The sequence below is a fragment of the Podarcis raffonei genome, chromosome 1 (assembly GCF_027172205.1).
Source record: "Podarcis raffonei isolate rPodRaf1 chromosome 1, rPodRaf1.pri, whole genome shotgun sequence".
Taxonomy (NCBI): domain Eukaryota; kingdom Metazoa; phylum Chordata; class Lepidosauria; order Squamata; family Lacertidae; genus Podarcis; species Podarcis raffonei.
The window spans coordinates 71259487-71275293 of NC_070602.1; the positions used below are offsets into that span (position 1 = coordinate 71259487).

At 40.0% G+C, this 15807-nt stretch overlaps 1 protein-coding gene across 10 annotated transcripts in view; it reads right to left on the reverse strand.

Annotated features, from left to right (window-relative positions):
• Positions 1-15807, reverse strand: part of SOX6 (SRY-box transcription factor 6) — a 448703-nt gene that overhangs the window by 357892 nt on the left and 75004 nt on the right. For 9 of the 10 annotated variants that reach the window (XM_053392405.1, XM_053392369.1, XM_053392397.1 and 6 more), the window contains one exon: positions 12962-13032. The exons of the other annotated variant lie outside the window; for it this stretch is intronic. The gene's annotated coding sequence lies outside the window, so the exon portion shown is untranslated. The remainder of the gene's footprint in view (positions 1-12961; positions 13033-15807) is intronic. 10 annotated transcript variants of the gene reach the window in all.

Sequence of the window (15807 nt, forward strand, 5' to 3'; positions counted from 1 at the left end):
ACTACAACTCCCATCAGCCACAGAGACAGCAATGAGAGTTATAGTCCAAAACATCTGGAGGAAATCAGGTTGGCAAAGGCTGCTTTAAGCACAGGAGGAATAAGTAAACTAATGTAAAGATGCACCTAGAATACCTTGTATCTCTCAATTTAAGTATTCTAAGCAAGCAGCCAGCAACAGATATTTCTGGTAGCCCAGGCCACTAAGCATTTCTCACTAGCTAAAATATTAGTTATTTTAGTTAGTTTACTTTCCTTTTTATTTGATGGATACTGTCACCACTTCTGCCAGGTCAGTCAATCACCTGGTCTCATTATTCAGCCTTAACTGAATCAAGAGGATATAAAGGAAACTTGAGTGTAATAAACATGATTGTTGATCTGATAAACATCAAACTGAAGGGTCACTAGCACACACAAGCCTATGGGATAGCCACCCCATCCTGCTAAATAATTAAAAAAAACCTGCCACAAACACCACACCCATTTAAATAATTACATAAATGCTACACAATTGCATGTGGCATGGCGGGGGGGGCAACTATTTGAGGAAAACTATCCCCTCACTCCACCCCGGACTCACAAAAGTGATTTCACATATCTTTGGAACTTGGCCAATATTATTTTGTGTGTATCTTGTTGAATTTATGTGCATGGCCCTCCTTGTACTGTACAATCTCTCCTAGCCTTGATATAGTCTCCTTGTTTGCTACTCATCCTGCAGCAAAGCTCTTGCCTCCCAAGAATGAGAGAGAGATTAAATGTGGCAGAAGGCCAATTCCTAGGCTAAATCCTTTCAAAGGGGAGGAAACTGCTTGAGCTTGTCCACTGGACCTGAAAAGTCATAGGAGAGCAAAGGCACGCGGGGGGGGGGGGGGAGAGAGGGAGAGAGAGGGAGAGAGAGAGAGAGAGAGAGAGAGTGTCGAAAGTTTCTTGTGTGCAGATTCATCACAACTGCTCTAATTCATTATTCAGCACTTTCACTAGAGCTTGCTCAAGAACAGAATAGCTATTTGTCTCTTCCATCTAATATGTCCCTAAAACCTTTTTAAACACTTCCTTGTTAATATAATGGCAGACTGGAGTTTCCTGAGAAAATGTTCACTTGTCTAGAGTCTCTGTCTCTCAGACACTCAAGACTTTATTCTTCTTTAGCCTACAGGGCACTCTTTTTCCCCTCTGAAGATGATGGAGAGGCACTCCACAAACTGCACAGGCAATAGGTTGCTGCTAGCAGAAACTGAACAAACACTTCCCTTGTTTTTTCAGTGGTTACTGGATAAATGCTGATATTCTCACAAAGGTGATTTTAATCTACGAAGTCATTGCTGGCACTCTCAGAAGAAAAAAAGACAATTAAGCACTCATTTGTACAATGATAGCACTCATAATACCATTTAAATTTTAATAAATTTCATAAGACTAAGCCTCTGTAACAAAAGCCAGCTAAGCAGCAAAAGGTCTGTTATGTCAGAATAGGTAACCTTGTCTATCAAAGTGTCATTGTAGCTAAAAAGAGGCATGGGAAAGCGGTGGTCTCACCCTTGGGAAATTGGCAGACTTATTTATTCAGTTTCAACCTGAACTTTTCTTATGAGTGGAAATCTTATATTTAAAAAATAAAACTGTCTCAAAAATCTTATTGTCTTCCTAGACAAGAACAATAAAGAGTTTCAAAAGGCTTCTGAACCAATAACAATAGTAGTAGTTGTTAATTTTCTTTTAATACCTAACTTGGATAGTCCTTACCTATCAGTTTGGAAGTGCAATAGTGCCTTTCAAAAATATGGTACTAGTTTTTCTGTGCTCAGGGGAAGTATTTATATTAAAATACAACTTTTTAATTAAAAAAAGCCCAGGGTGACAAGGACCTTTCATTTCCAGGACTACCAGAATATTGGACATGTCCATTCAAGTGGGAGTAGGGACAGGGAATTGGCTTGCTTGAGCCCATTGAGGTTTATAGTAAAGGAATCAGGTATAACAAGTGGATATGCACTGCATTAAACACCCCTTTCCCATGGTAGGGAGCTTTTCAGGAGGGAGAAAAGAAAAGGGGTACATTTTCCCTTTCTCAATAAAGTTTTGCATATATAGCAATAAATCACTCAGGTTTGGGATGGGCAGTCAGTCTCAAGCCCAAGTCTTTGAATGTTTTATACTGTGCAGCAACAGTACAAGGATCCTATCCCTGGATCCCTGAAAAGGAAGAGTCCTTTTAGGGGCTGAGAATCAGAATTGTAGAGTTAGAAGGGATACCAACAGTCATCTAGTCCAACCCCCTACAATGCAGGAATCTCAACTAGGTCGTACATGTCAGGTGGACCTCCAACCCATGCTTATAAACCTCCAAGGAAAGAGAGTCCACCACCTCTTATGGGAGTCGGTTCCATTGTTGAACAGCTTTACTGTGAGGAAGTTCTTCCTGATGTTTAGTCGGAATATCCTTTCTTGTAACCTGAATCTATTGGTTCAAGGTCCTAGCCTCCAGAGCAGGAGCTTGCTCCATCCTCCATGTAACAGCCCATGTATCATATCCGCTCTCACTCTCCTCTTTTCCAGGCTAAACATACCCAGCTCCTTCAAGCACTTCTTATAAGGCTTGGTTTCCAGACCCTTTATCATCTTGGTTGCCCTCCTCTGCACACGTTCCAGCTTGTCAATATCCTTCTTAAATTGTGCTGCATAGAACTGGACAGTGGTGTGGTTTGACCAAGGCAGAATAGAGTGGAACAATGCTCCCTTACATAATTCTGAATGCAAGTGTATGATGCAAGTTACTTGGTATGGAATATGGTAGAACAGCCTTCACCAGGCTCGAGTTCCCGGATGTAGTGGGCTCCAGCTCCCACCATCACCAGCCACCATGGCCAATGGTCAAGGATAATGGGACATGTGATTACGGAAGGCTGCAACAGAACATGCAGAAGAAGCATGCGCAAACAGAGGTGAACACAGCTTCCACCCAAGCCAAATAATTCAGCACAGTGCCCAGTTTTTTCTCTACTTTTTCTCTCCTACTCTAGGAAGGGGGAAAAATTCTGACATATGTATTGTGACAAGTCCTTGCTTGTGTCATGTGCTGCCCTCACATATTAGAGAGGATCAGGCACCATCCCCATGCAGTATAATAAGATCAATTTCAGCACTGGATTGGTCTCAACGTGATTTGCCAATTCCCAGTGCACAAGTTTACTTTAATTCTATACACGTAAACAAATCTATATTTCCTCGTCAGCATGCTCAAATTAAAAGGAGCACCTTAAAGGTTTTACACCACAATACTTAAAAGAGTAATTTGTAGGCACAACAGTACAAAATCAGGTATTTGGATTTGTTCCCAGCCAGTCTCAGACACTTAATCTTGAGGATGGTTTCTCTTTTCCATTTGTGCATGTGACTCTTATTAAACATTTGATGTTAATCAAGTATTTACAGAGAAGAAAAGGCATCCCTCACATTTCAGTATTCAATGCTGAACCAATAAGAAAGCAGCTGTTGTCAGTGGTGTGCACATTTTATTGGCAACCCTTAAACAACTGCCCTCTAGCTATGTACAGTATCAGATCTCAAGTCAAGAAGGTCTTTCCCCCGCCCTATCTGCAAAGGGTGTTGAATCATTTTTATGTTGACTCTGGCTTTAGCCTCACTCTACCTTCACTATAGTAGTAAATTCAGCTTTACTACAGTACTATAAAGATGTGAAAGTACTGTAATAACCTCTTTATAAAAATAAGCTGTTAGCATTGTAGTGTTCAGTTTAGAAAACTCTAAAAAGAATACCGATGAAAAAATGTTAATGGTAGTTTGTTGCATGCCCAAAAGGGATAATATAATTCTTTTTTTCTCTCTTCCTTTTTTGTTAGAGCATGTAAATTGTGTTGTCCTTGAGGTATCTATGAGATTACAAAAACAGTCCTGAGAAGACGACCTGAATATCACTGCAGCAACTAGCATTTTACACATATTATTATTACTTTCCTGAGCCTGATGATTAACACCTTCCTAGCAAAGCATTGTTTAGAGACGCATGTAATCCTTAAGCACAGGTGCAATTCCAGTTACCTGGACTCAAGCAGATACTTCAAATTACAAACACCGGGTATTACCAATCCCAATCCTGTGCTTGTTTAACCAGAAGTAAGGCTCACTTTGTTCATTTGGGGCTTACCTTTACCTTTTGCTAAATGTGCTTATGTTTGGCTAGATCACACAATGTTTCTGAACTGTTGTTTTATTTTTGCTTACTTCAGATTATCACCAGTATTAAGTGTCTTTCAGTGATAATTTGTATGAAAGCATTAACATTACAGGTAATTTACCTTTTTTTTAGAGCTGTGTGTCTATGCCCTCTACCCTATTCCTTTGTGGTACTTATGAAAATGTTTTTAGATTCGGCAAAGAATCTACAGGCACAATTGTCATATCCCCAAGGCGGGGGGGTCTTTTTCCTCCAATAAAATGGTATGTTGTGGCTGAATAATGGTATCCACTACCTCCAATATCCAGGCAATGTGGTAAATGCAAAAAAAGATGCAAGAGACTTATTAACAATGGTTCTCATACATTCAAACAACCAGTCAAAAGCACTGACAAGAAACCATCACAAAGCTCACCAAGACCAAGATGGTAGATTAGAAAGGCCTATTATTGTAGCTTATTCTTTCATTCTGGTAAAACACAACCATAAGCAACTGAGGAGTTAATTTATATTTTTAATTTTGTTCCCCAGGAATCCAGGAAGTTAAAAAGGTGGCCGCAGAACTCCCCAATACAAGGAAGGGGTGGTGCTGAAAAACTCCCCTCACAAATTCTAGCCTCTATACCTACATAAGAGTTCAAAGCTTAGATGATCCTGTGCCTGCATATACTGGCATGCCTGACATTTAAAACTATGAAATACCAACCTATTTTGAAATTGTCCAAATCATTAGTTGTGGAATTTTCCTAGCACTTTATGAATACCGCTGTTAATTGAGCAATTAACTTGAAACTGCAGAATGTGCTGTGATGGCATGATATGATATAAGCCATGTAAAAGAAGAAGCAGCCAAGCAACTCAGTATGTTGAAAGATATTAATGAAGTGGCAAAATCTGCCAGAGAAAAAAATAATAATGGATGATTTCAACAACCCCGATATTAACTGGCTGAATGACACATCTGTACATGGTTTGGAGAAGCAGCTTACTGATACTATAAATGGCTTCTTTTTGGAACAATCTCATTCTAGAATATAGAGGGGGGGACTGGGTTTAACTTCTTCAATGGTAGCCAAGTACATCCATACTGTTAGGTACAGAGGACACAAAATTTTGCAATTAGCTTAAATAGTGCCCTATCCAACAGTGAATATTGATCCTAAGGCAAAGGCAGATGAGAAGACAAACTGTATAAAATAGGATTACTCAGTTTAAGAGACTTGAAAAAGTTAAGAAGCCACTTTTGATGATACAGTATATGACTCTAGTAAAAGCATCAAAGATGCAGCAGGATTGTTTTGAAAATAGCTGGAAACATGACAAACAGCAAGGAGATTTTTATCACCATTGCTAGCATGGTAAACAAGTGATGAGATTTTGGAAATAAATTGTAGCAGCAATAAGCACAATTCTTAATGAGAAACAATAACTAGATCCTATAAAACACAAACCTTCACACATTCCAAATTCAGGGGACTGGATTAACTCAGCTCCAGTGTTTAAAATACACTGCTTTCCCCTTAGATCTAAAAAATCATTTCAATTAAATTGGCTGATTACACACACACACACACACACTTTTAACCTGGCACCTAAAAAAGAACACTGTAGGTGCCAGACGAATTTCCCTGGAGAGGGAATTCCAAGATCTGGGAAGCACTCATGAAAAAGTCCTCTCCCTTTTTTGCAGCCCCTTCAGTTTTGCAACTCTCGAGAAAGGCCTCTGTGGAAGATCTGAATTCCCATGCAGGTTGATATGATAGAAGGCATCCTTAAGGTATCCAAGTCAGGTATGCATTTTAGATAATAGATGGCCTATTTTATATGAGTGTGGCAGCTCGAATTGTTTACATAAAGTATTGGAAAACCAATCGGATGATCATAGACTATATTGTAAAATTACGGGATATGGCCATTCTGAATAAAGTAAAGTAGATTCCCTAAAGGTAAATTGTGTGGACTTGTATATTTACATAGCTACCCAAAGCACCATCCATGTTAAGTAATATGGGATTTGAAATGTATTTCAGGCTAACTTTGGAGTTGCAAGTCAACAAAATTTAGACATAAATAATTTTTTTTTGCTTCCTTAGTTTATTCTTGTAACATGATTGTTACATCTTATTTGCATTATGTAATGATATAATGGCTATATATAGATATTTATTATATTCTCCCCTATCTTGTTTTAAGCTGAAAAAGTATTAAACATTAAAAATAAACTACAATTTTTGTTCTTTTTGTTATAAATAAAATTAGAGAAAATGTGTGTGTACAGCCAATGCAACACTTCATCACTAAAAGAATAACTAATTATAACAAAATTACAAAGACAAGCAAAAGGAACTAAAAAGAGATGTAACAATTTACATAACCCCATTGTGTAAAAGAACCATTACATTATTTCATTTTCCCTAATTTTTTATTTACCCTACCAAATATAAGATAAAGATTTACAGTCTGATATTTTACCAAGAAACCATTTATAATTCAAATGTCTACACCTACATTGGATGTACTTGAATTACCAAAAGCAATTTATTTATTTATTTTAAGAAATTCATAATGTAGGAAGAAAGGGATTGCCACTCACTGAAGACTGCTTGTCATTCCAAAATATTTTGAACCGCTTTCAGATTTGCACATATTCCATAGCCAACCCAAATGACCCAAATCAAATTAGTTCAACCCTGCCATATTTCATAGTTTGGCATATAATTCTCTGAATCGCAGTATCTTTGTTTGTTTTTCAAGCTCCCCCCCCCTCCAAAAAAAATTAAAATTCCAATGGATTGGGGTGAAAGTGGGGATGACCAAAAAATACAAGCTGAACTAGGAGGAGGCGGCAAACCCTTGATGTAGTCTTACTGTAGGAACTACGTACAGCATAACAAAGAAATAGAGCCAGTTTCTCTAACTAACAGATAAAGAAAACAAAACTGACTATAAAGGTTCATGTCCACATGAAGCTAATCAAAACCTGGTAATGAAATTAAAGAAACTGATAAATCACTCTTCCTTTAAGCTCCAGAAACAAAGCTTGTGTACATCTGAATAGGCAGGTTTCTGCGCAATCTGCTACTGTGTATACATGGGGAGTCTGTACAGTTAGTGTTTTTACTGCACCTTTCAAATAAAGTATGCCAGAGTGGCTTTCACACAATAAAAAAAATAAATTTAAGAATGCAGTAATGTACAATACAAATACAATATACTAGTATAACAAATTTAAACAGTTGGTCAAAGCAGAATAAAACTAGGGTTTAAAGCGGCCTACTCTGCTCATCAGCAAAAAGTTAACAATGTAGGCACCAGAAAAACCACAGGTGGGACACCACCATGGGGAATGCTCTCTCCCCAGCCATTGCGTAATATTCCTACTTTGTCTTCTGCACGCTTTATTTCTGTATCCTGAGCCAGCATGCCCATTTCAGAAGAGCAACAGGGAGCGATGGGGTAAAACAGGGAGCACCAAGGCTTAAATAATAGTAACTTAGTAACACAACTTATTAAAACAGATTAAGAGAACAGTTGCAGCTGATCAAGTTGCTCCCCACTGATGTTCATACCAAAAATAACTCGCTCCACCTTGACTTTCCTGTCTTCTTTACCTACAATAGAAGGGACACAACTCTCTCCATTTATAAATGGAGTGGCTTTTTGTAGGACTCATTACTACTGTTTCTTCCACCACCTGACATACCATATCTATGCCAGGTACACTGAGTCCTTTGACAGGTCATTCCCTTGGAGTTGAGGCCCTTATAGCCATCCCCCTGGAGTAGTCGAAGCAGAAGCAGAAACAGAGGGACCTGAGAAACAGCAGGATGCTTGGTGTGCTAATGTTAAGCATGGGATGGCTAGGGGTTGCAGTCATGTCACGTTGCAAAGTGCCGGGCAGAGTCAGATCGAACAAAAAACAGAAGGAGAGTAGTGTAAGACAAGAGGGTTCCACTGGATCTTTATGAGAAGCAGCTTATAAACTGTTCTATGCATGCAGGATTATGGCCTAAAGCATCAACCCTGGGCAAAGGCTACTTAAATCCCATTGGCATATGTGGAATTAATGTAGCCTGTGAGTAGAACTTTAGCCAAACAGAACAGTTCTGGAATTTGCCTTCATGGTTTTAAATTTTTAAAGAGGGAAGTCAGCAGCCTGTTTGAAATAGTCAGGTACTGTTGTAAGATGGATTTAAATTTAAGTTGTTCTTTTTTAAAAAAATTAAAAAACCACCCTTTTCACCTGTTTTCACATTGCACGTACTTTACATGTTTCATTAAGAGCTGCATTTTCTTTCCAATCAGACACACAGATGTTTTTATAGTACTATCTTTATCAAACATTGTGCTAAGTGGGTAAAAGCTCTCTTTTACCTGCCGTAAACTTATATCGCCAGGCCTCTAAACAGCACAGTTATTTATAGTAGATCTCATCCATCCACTGAGCAGTTAACCTTTTACTGCACCATCTTCTATGATGAATGAATGGCTTGCGCTAAGTGATTTTGTTTTTATATCTGGAGATGAATCAATCCACCCTTGAAATATTGGGAGGGGTGTGTACACGCGCACACATACTTACATGCACACTCCAAAGAGGGAAAGGGGGAGAATTAGACAATCTACCATCTTGACCTGTTCAGTAAATTTCACTCAATAAGATTCCATTCAAGGGCTACCCTACAGAAAGTAGTATATAATTATTAAATTCATAAAATACCATCAAATGCATGGGTAGGCAAACTAAGGCCCAGGGGCCGGATCCGGCCAAATCGCCTTCTAGATCCAGCCCGCGGACAGTCCAGGAATCAGCGTGTTTTTACATGAGTAGAATGTGTCCTTTTATTTAGAATGCATCTCTGGGTTATTTGTGGGGCCTGCCTGGTGTTTTTACATGAGTAGAATGTGTGCTTCTATTTAAAATGCATCTCTGGGTTACTTGTGGGACATAGGAATTTGTTCATTTCCCCCCCCAAAATATAGTCCAGCCCCCCCCCAAGGTCTGAGGGACAGTGGACCGGCCCCCTGCTGAAAAAGTCTGCTGACCCCTGATCAAATGTATTTCTGACCTAGCTTTCTGAAATCTTGATTTGCACTACCAAAGATTTTAAGATGTCCGTTCTGTACCAGTTATTTGCCTTAACAGGAATTCCTCTAAAATCATGCCAAAGTATAAAGTTATACCACAGCAGAGGTTAAATAATAATAATAAGACTATTTTTTTTAAAAAAAAGAATCCCTCACTCACAAAAGTATATGAATCAGTCACTTAGGGAGAGTGCCCTTTCCTTTCCAAGGATGAACAGGGCAATCCTTGAAGCATGGGGCTTAATGCAGCCAACAGGCCCAGACCACAAGATTGAGGAGGGGAGTGCCCTGCCCATTCACTCCTTTTGGTCCTTTTGGAGCTCTTTAAAATATATTGTTAACAACCCTGACCAATTTAGTACTGTCAGCAAACTTTGCCACCTCACTGCTTGTTTATGAACAAGTTAAAAAGCACAGGTCCCAATACCAAACCTTGAGGGACAACCCTTTCTGCATTTTTCCATTTGGAGACTGACCATTTATTCCTGCTACTTAACCAATTATTTGGTTGCTGCATGTTATCAAAAGTTTTTGAAAGTCCAAGTATGCTATATCAGCCAGATCACCTCTTTCTATATGCTTGATGACACCCTCAAATAACTAACTGGTTCATGCATCAGGAAGCCATGCTGGCTCTCCTCAACAAGGCTTTTTCTTCTAAATGCATGGCTATGTTATCTTGAAAAATACTTTCCACCAGTTTCCCCAAATTTGACATTTCTGTGACCAAACATCCTCTTTCATTTTTAGACCATTAAAAAACATACATACTATGTAATTGCAAAAGTATTATAAAACATGGTGTAATTGCAAAATACAAAAAAAAAAAAAACCACACCAATTTATCTCACTCTTGATTTACTACTCTTCCAGTAGTTTTCCTTCATTCAATAAATGTACCTTTTGAATAAAAGTTTGTATTTGCCCAACACCATGCCTCTAAAGATAGGATACAAAACAACTCAGCAAAAACAAGCAGAGATAAGAAACACACACTATGAAGCGAAAGACCAGACAATTTGCAGCACAAATTGCAAGTTAGAAGCAGCAGTCACTATTTCTCAGCCTAAGGTCACCTTGTGATCTTTGTGGTTGAGTGGGGATTTGAAACTGGGTAACCTTGATCCTAGGGATGCGGCCTAGGACTTGCCAATCAGAAGGTCGGCGGTTCGAATCCCCGCAACGGGGTGAGCTCCCGTTGCTCGGTCCCTGCTCCTGCCAACCTAGCAGTTCGAAAGCACAAAGTGCAAGTAGATAAAAAGGTACGTTAAATAGGGGTTGTGGCGCTCATCTTGCTTTATTGGCCAAGGGAGCCGGTGTACATCTTCCGGATCTTGTGGCCAGCATGACTAAGCCACCTCTGGCGAACCAGAGCAGCGCACAGAAACGCCGTTTATCTTCCTGCCGGAGCGGTACCTATTTATCTACTTGCACTTTGATGTGCTTTCGAACAGCTAGGTTGGCAGGAGCAGGGACCGAGCAACGGGAGCTCACCCCGTCATGGGATTCGAACCGCCGACCTTCTGATCGGCAAGTCCTAGGCTCTGTGGTTTAACCAACAGCGCCACCCACGTCCCCATGAACGACAAAGCACAGCTTTAATACTAGAACTTCAATACTGTCTCATAGTACTTAAGACAATGCTTTCCAGTTAAGTGGATTTGCAACTGAATGTTTGAGCAATCAAGAAATGACAGATCAAGTTATACAAAACATGTGTGAATTAGCCCATAATCCATTGGAGACTTTTTCTGATAAATAATTCCTAAACAGTACCATAAACCCTTTCAATGACGGAGCAAGGAGCAAGCTGCAATGTAAGATTTGTTTCATGACCCTATCAATGTGTCTTAGGCTGCCATCCTAAAGCATACTTGGAGTGAAGCCCAACTGAATATGGGGGACTTACTTCCAAGTAGACACACATCAAATTCTGCTCTCAGCTGTTTTAAAGAAATTCACTTGGATAAAATCCTAAGTCAATTAGACTTTTGCTGTTAACTTTGCACAGACTAAATATCAGTCTTGTTTCATATAATGCTTCATTATTCGATATATGAACCACATAGCCTGCTCACTGTAACCTGAAAGCTGTTTGCTTGATCACATATGTCTTCTCATTTGACCAAAACCAGAATGAAACCCACAAGTAGAAAAATGCAGGGTTGATATTTCATAGGTCAACATTTCTTCCTCAGTCAGCTTGCCATTTTTGAGGGGTCAGTATTCAGGACTCGTTTTTTTTTCCATTCCAGGTTAAGCAAATATGATTAAATACACACACACACACACACACACACACACTCACAATTCTTTCAACTGAGAACAAATTCAATGTTTTACACCACAGGTTATTAATATAGGTTCTCCTCCTACATGTCATTTTTTGCAGCATCCACACAAGGTTGTTGGAATCAAAATGCTATCCCATATTCCACCCCTAATTTAATCTGGATTTACTCTTTTTTGGGGGGGGATTCCGATAAATTTAAAAGAAATGTTGCCAACAACCCAATTGCAGTATCTGGACAACCTGTTTTTCCATCTGGAAGCACCCTTTGAAAATTCTAGTGCCCATGTAAATGTTTTGGTCACCCCCCCCCCATTACACAAAACACCAATTATAAGAGAGAATGGAAATATTCACTACTGTATGTAGATCCATGTTTCAGAATGGGATTTTTATTTGAATTCTACGTTCTAAATATGCTGCGCAGTCTGAATTCAATAGGGCTTACTCTCAAGGAAATGTTCAGAGGATTGCAGTCTTAATTATTCCATGTTATGAACAGGGAAAGTAAAGAACATTCATGAGAAGGGTATCATCCGGCTGTGGGTAACCTGCGGCCCTTCAGACGTTGTTGAACTTCAACCCTCATCAGTCAACGTGGACAATAAACCGGGACAATGGGAGTTGTAATCCAACAACATCTGGAGGGCCAAACATTCCCCCATCTCTGCTTTATGCAGAACGCAGGCATACCAATTTAAAAGTACCTCCATCAAATCCTAACTCTCTTATTTAGCTTGAGCACCTGGACTATTTTGCTCATCTAATTATTACATTGCTGCTAGGCAGCTGAGGCAGACAATGAGTCCTTACCTCTCAATGAGGCATCAGTGTAACTGTGATATAGGCTACCCTCAGCAAAAGGTGGAGCAGCACAGCATGCAGATCCTGAAGACGAGTCAGTAGCTGAGTGCTTCCGTACAAGACACAGAAGGGCCCAATTTGAAGTTAATAGTCTGGTTGCAATATAGCATGTGAACAAAGCAGCAGTGGTTAGGCATGAAGATGCCATGGGGGGCAGGGAGAAAAGGTCTCCACAGCATGTTCCATGCATGGAGCAAGTATAATTGCACCCATAGTTTTAGGCTATTTATTTCAACCGTGTATGTGTGTTGTACACTAAAATCAACAGAAAATCAACATGTAACCTTTTAATATATATCTATAAATACACTGTGTTTTTTATGATGGCACTCACTAGTACCCCTTTCCTTTGCTGCCCATAGCAGCCATTTTGTGCTGAAAAACACAGCTGCTTAATCAAAATATGAACATCAACACCTCATTTCTATTATTTTTTTTTACAAATAAAGCACATAAAGATTGGGGGGGGAGGAACTTCCTGTAAGGTACAAAGTAGTCATAAAACATATCAGTACTTACAAATACACAAGAAAACCAGCCCAGGCACCCAGAAATCACTGGTAAGTTTCTTTTGAATTCATGAAACTGACCTAAAAGACACAAGAGGAAGAAAAGTGTAAGCAAAATAGCCATTTTTTGTATTCTTCTTAATTTAAGAGACATTTTGATTCATTTATTGGGGGGGGGAATCCTTTCCACCCATTTAAGATGAACGCTTTACACAGATGTGCTTTTCAGACTGTGAATACCAAGAGAAATACATATTTCATTGTTTTCCATTTCACATAGCAACCTTATCCATTGCTGGCATCTATAAACTGTCAGGCAAACATGAGACAAGACTGTAACACACACACACACACACACACACACACACACACACACACACACACCACTCAATTTTTTTAAAAAAAAGATAAATTGCTTTTTGTTATGCATGCCAACATACGTCAATAGAAAACATTTAGATGTGCTTTTTCAATGTTGAATGCAATGCAAATGACCAAAAAGTACAGAAATGCTGCTTTGGGATAGTGAATGCCTTTGGGACTGAATCCAAGTTCTTTGGTCTACGTATCTTGTGGACTGGGCTGCAAGTTAGTCTAGTACAATGCAGTCAGTATTAGGCATTATTCAATTTAAGCCCCCGCCCCCTGCTTCCCTTCCTAAATGCCCGTCAGTACTGACTAGAAAGGTAACAGATGCAACTCCAAGCCACAGGCTTGCCTTATAACATTCTTTTGCTAGCACAATGAGTCACTTTATACCTCTAAATATCCCTGGTTTCCTCTCTCCAGAACCCCCGTGTGTTAGAAGGTAGTTCGGCAGGAGTTTATTTTTATTGTTTGGTCTGTATGCAGCTGTTTTAGTTCTCGAGAAAACAAAAGGCACTTTGTTGCAAAGCCCTTATTTTCTTTCCAGAACATGGGCATGGATACCAGTAACGCTGCCCTGAAAATAGACATGAATACAAAAGCACTAAGCTTGGATCGAAATCCTGTACTACTCCCACTGAATTGTTCACAACTGATAATTTTGAAAGATGGAACTGCAAGTAAAAAAATGCATTCGTTTCCAGGAGCCTGGTAAACCTCAGAATTGCAGTTGCAAAGGCTTCGTGCGCAAAAGCTTTCACAACTTCAAAATTATATTACTTTTGAAAGGCCCTTTTGTGGTCTTTCACCTGTCAATCTGACTCTGAGACACTACACATTGTGGAAATGTTTTAAAATACTTTTCCGCTTTTTTTATCAGGGGAAACATACGAAGCTTCCTTGTATTGAGTCAAACCTTTGGTCCATTTAGTCCAGTATTGTTAGCACTGACTGGCAGCAGGGAATCTTTCCTGGCTATTCCTGGAGGTGACAGGGAATGAACCAGGGGCTTCCTGTATGCAAAACAGATGCTCTACCACTGAGCTTCAGCCCTTTCCCTAGTATTATATTACTGAAACATTGGAAGCAACTTCATCAAATAAGCAGAATATAGCAGTAGGGGAACCTGGGCCTTCAAGCTACTGCTATTTTTAAGTAAAAAACTACAACTCCCAGAAGCCCAGAGAGCAGTACCAATGGCCAGGGGTGGTGGGAATTGGGTAGCCAACAACATCTGGAAGGGCCATAATACCCCATCCCTGTTAGAGATGCTGAAATCATGAGAGAGATTATAAGGCAGCAATTGGCTGATCTGTTACCTCACGTAGAAGCTTTATCTCAGAGTTAGAAGGGACCCTGAGAATTATCTAGTCCAACTCCCTGCAAAGCAGGAATATGCAGCTGTCTCTTACGGGGATTGAACTTGCAGTCAGCACCATGCTCTAACCAACTGAGCTATCCATCTTTTGGGTTCATTTATCTAAGAATCTATGGTATACGTATCATTGAAATACACTAATAAATGGAAACATCAGCCACTAAGGCTTGCTTAAATGAGAATTCATGGCGGGTGGCTAATAGAGACCAGACATACCTCACCTGTTTGATTGGGGGCTGGGCAGAATAGTTTGATAGCTAGTGGCTGGGAGTTTTTGCAGCTGGCCTGCAAATAACTATCTTGGGGAGGGGATGTACCATAAATTTTCTGCATGTTTTTAAGCAACCCGATACTGCTCTGAAACCTAAAGCCATACCGACCTGGCTGCTTCCCTGCTCCCATATATACCGTCCCCATGCATTAAAAAAACATACACAAACATGCCATAAGTTTCTGTAATTTCTCCACGTTAACTAAATCTTCAAAATAGGGATGGAAAACCACTTTTCAACCTGAAGGCCAGTGGGTTTTTCCGGCTGTACGCAACATTAGGCAGTCTTGCCATCTTTTGGGAATGAAGGAGGAGGGAGAGATCTCGGACTCCATCAGAGAATCACACCTCCTTCCCTAAGCTGGGCAAACGCTTCCTGGGCTTGGAGAAGGAGGCATAAGGCTCTGAAGGGATCCTGGAACCTTGCTGGCTCCTACCCAAAGTCAGACGGGCTTTCGGAAGGTGGCGGGAGGGCTCTCTGAACCCCGTCAGAGCATCGCACCTCCTTCCCTGAGCTGGGCAAATGCTTCCTGGGCTAGGGGAAGGAGCTGCAAGCCTGTGTCCCAGCAGGATGTTGGATGGTATGACCCTGTGGGGAAAATAGGCCTGCATAGTCAGGTACTGAGAGTACAGGAAAAGGTATGGCGTTGCAGCATTTAATTACCATGCATCCTGTATTAACTATATACCAAGATCTTAATGAAGTGCCGGTAAAACATGTAATCGCATTACATGTACCATATTTTTCCGTGTATAACACGCCCCCATGTATAAGACGCTCCCTATTTTGGGGGACTCAAAATTAAGAAAATGGGGGGAGATTGTCCCCATGTATAAGACT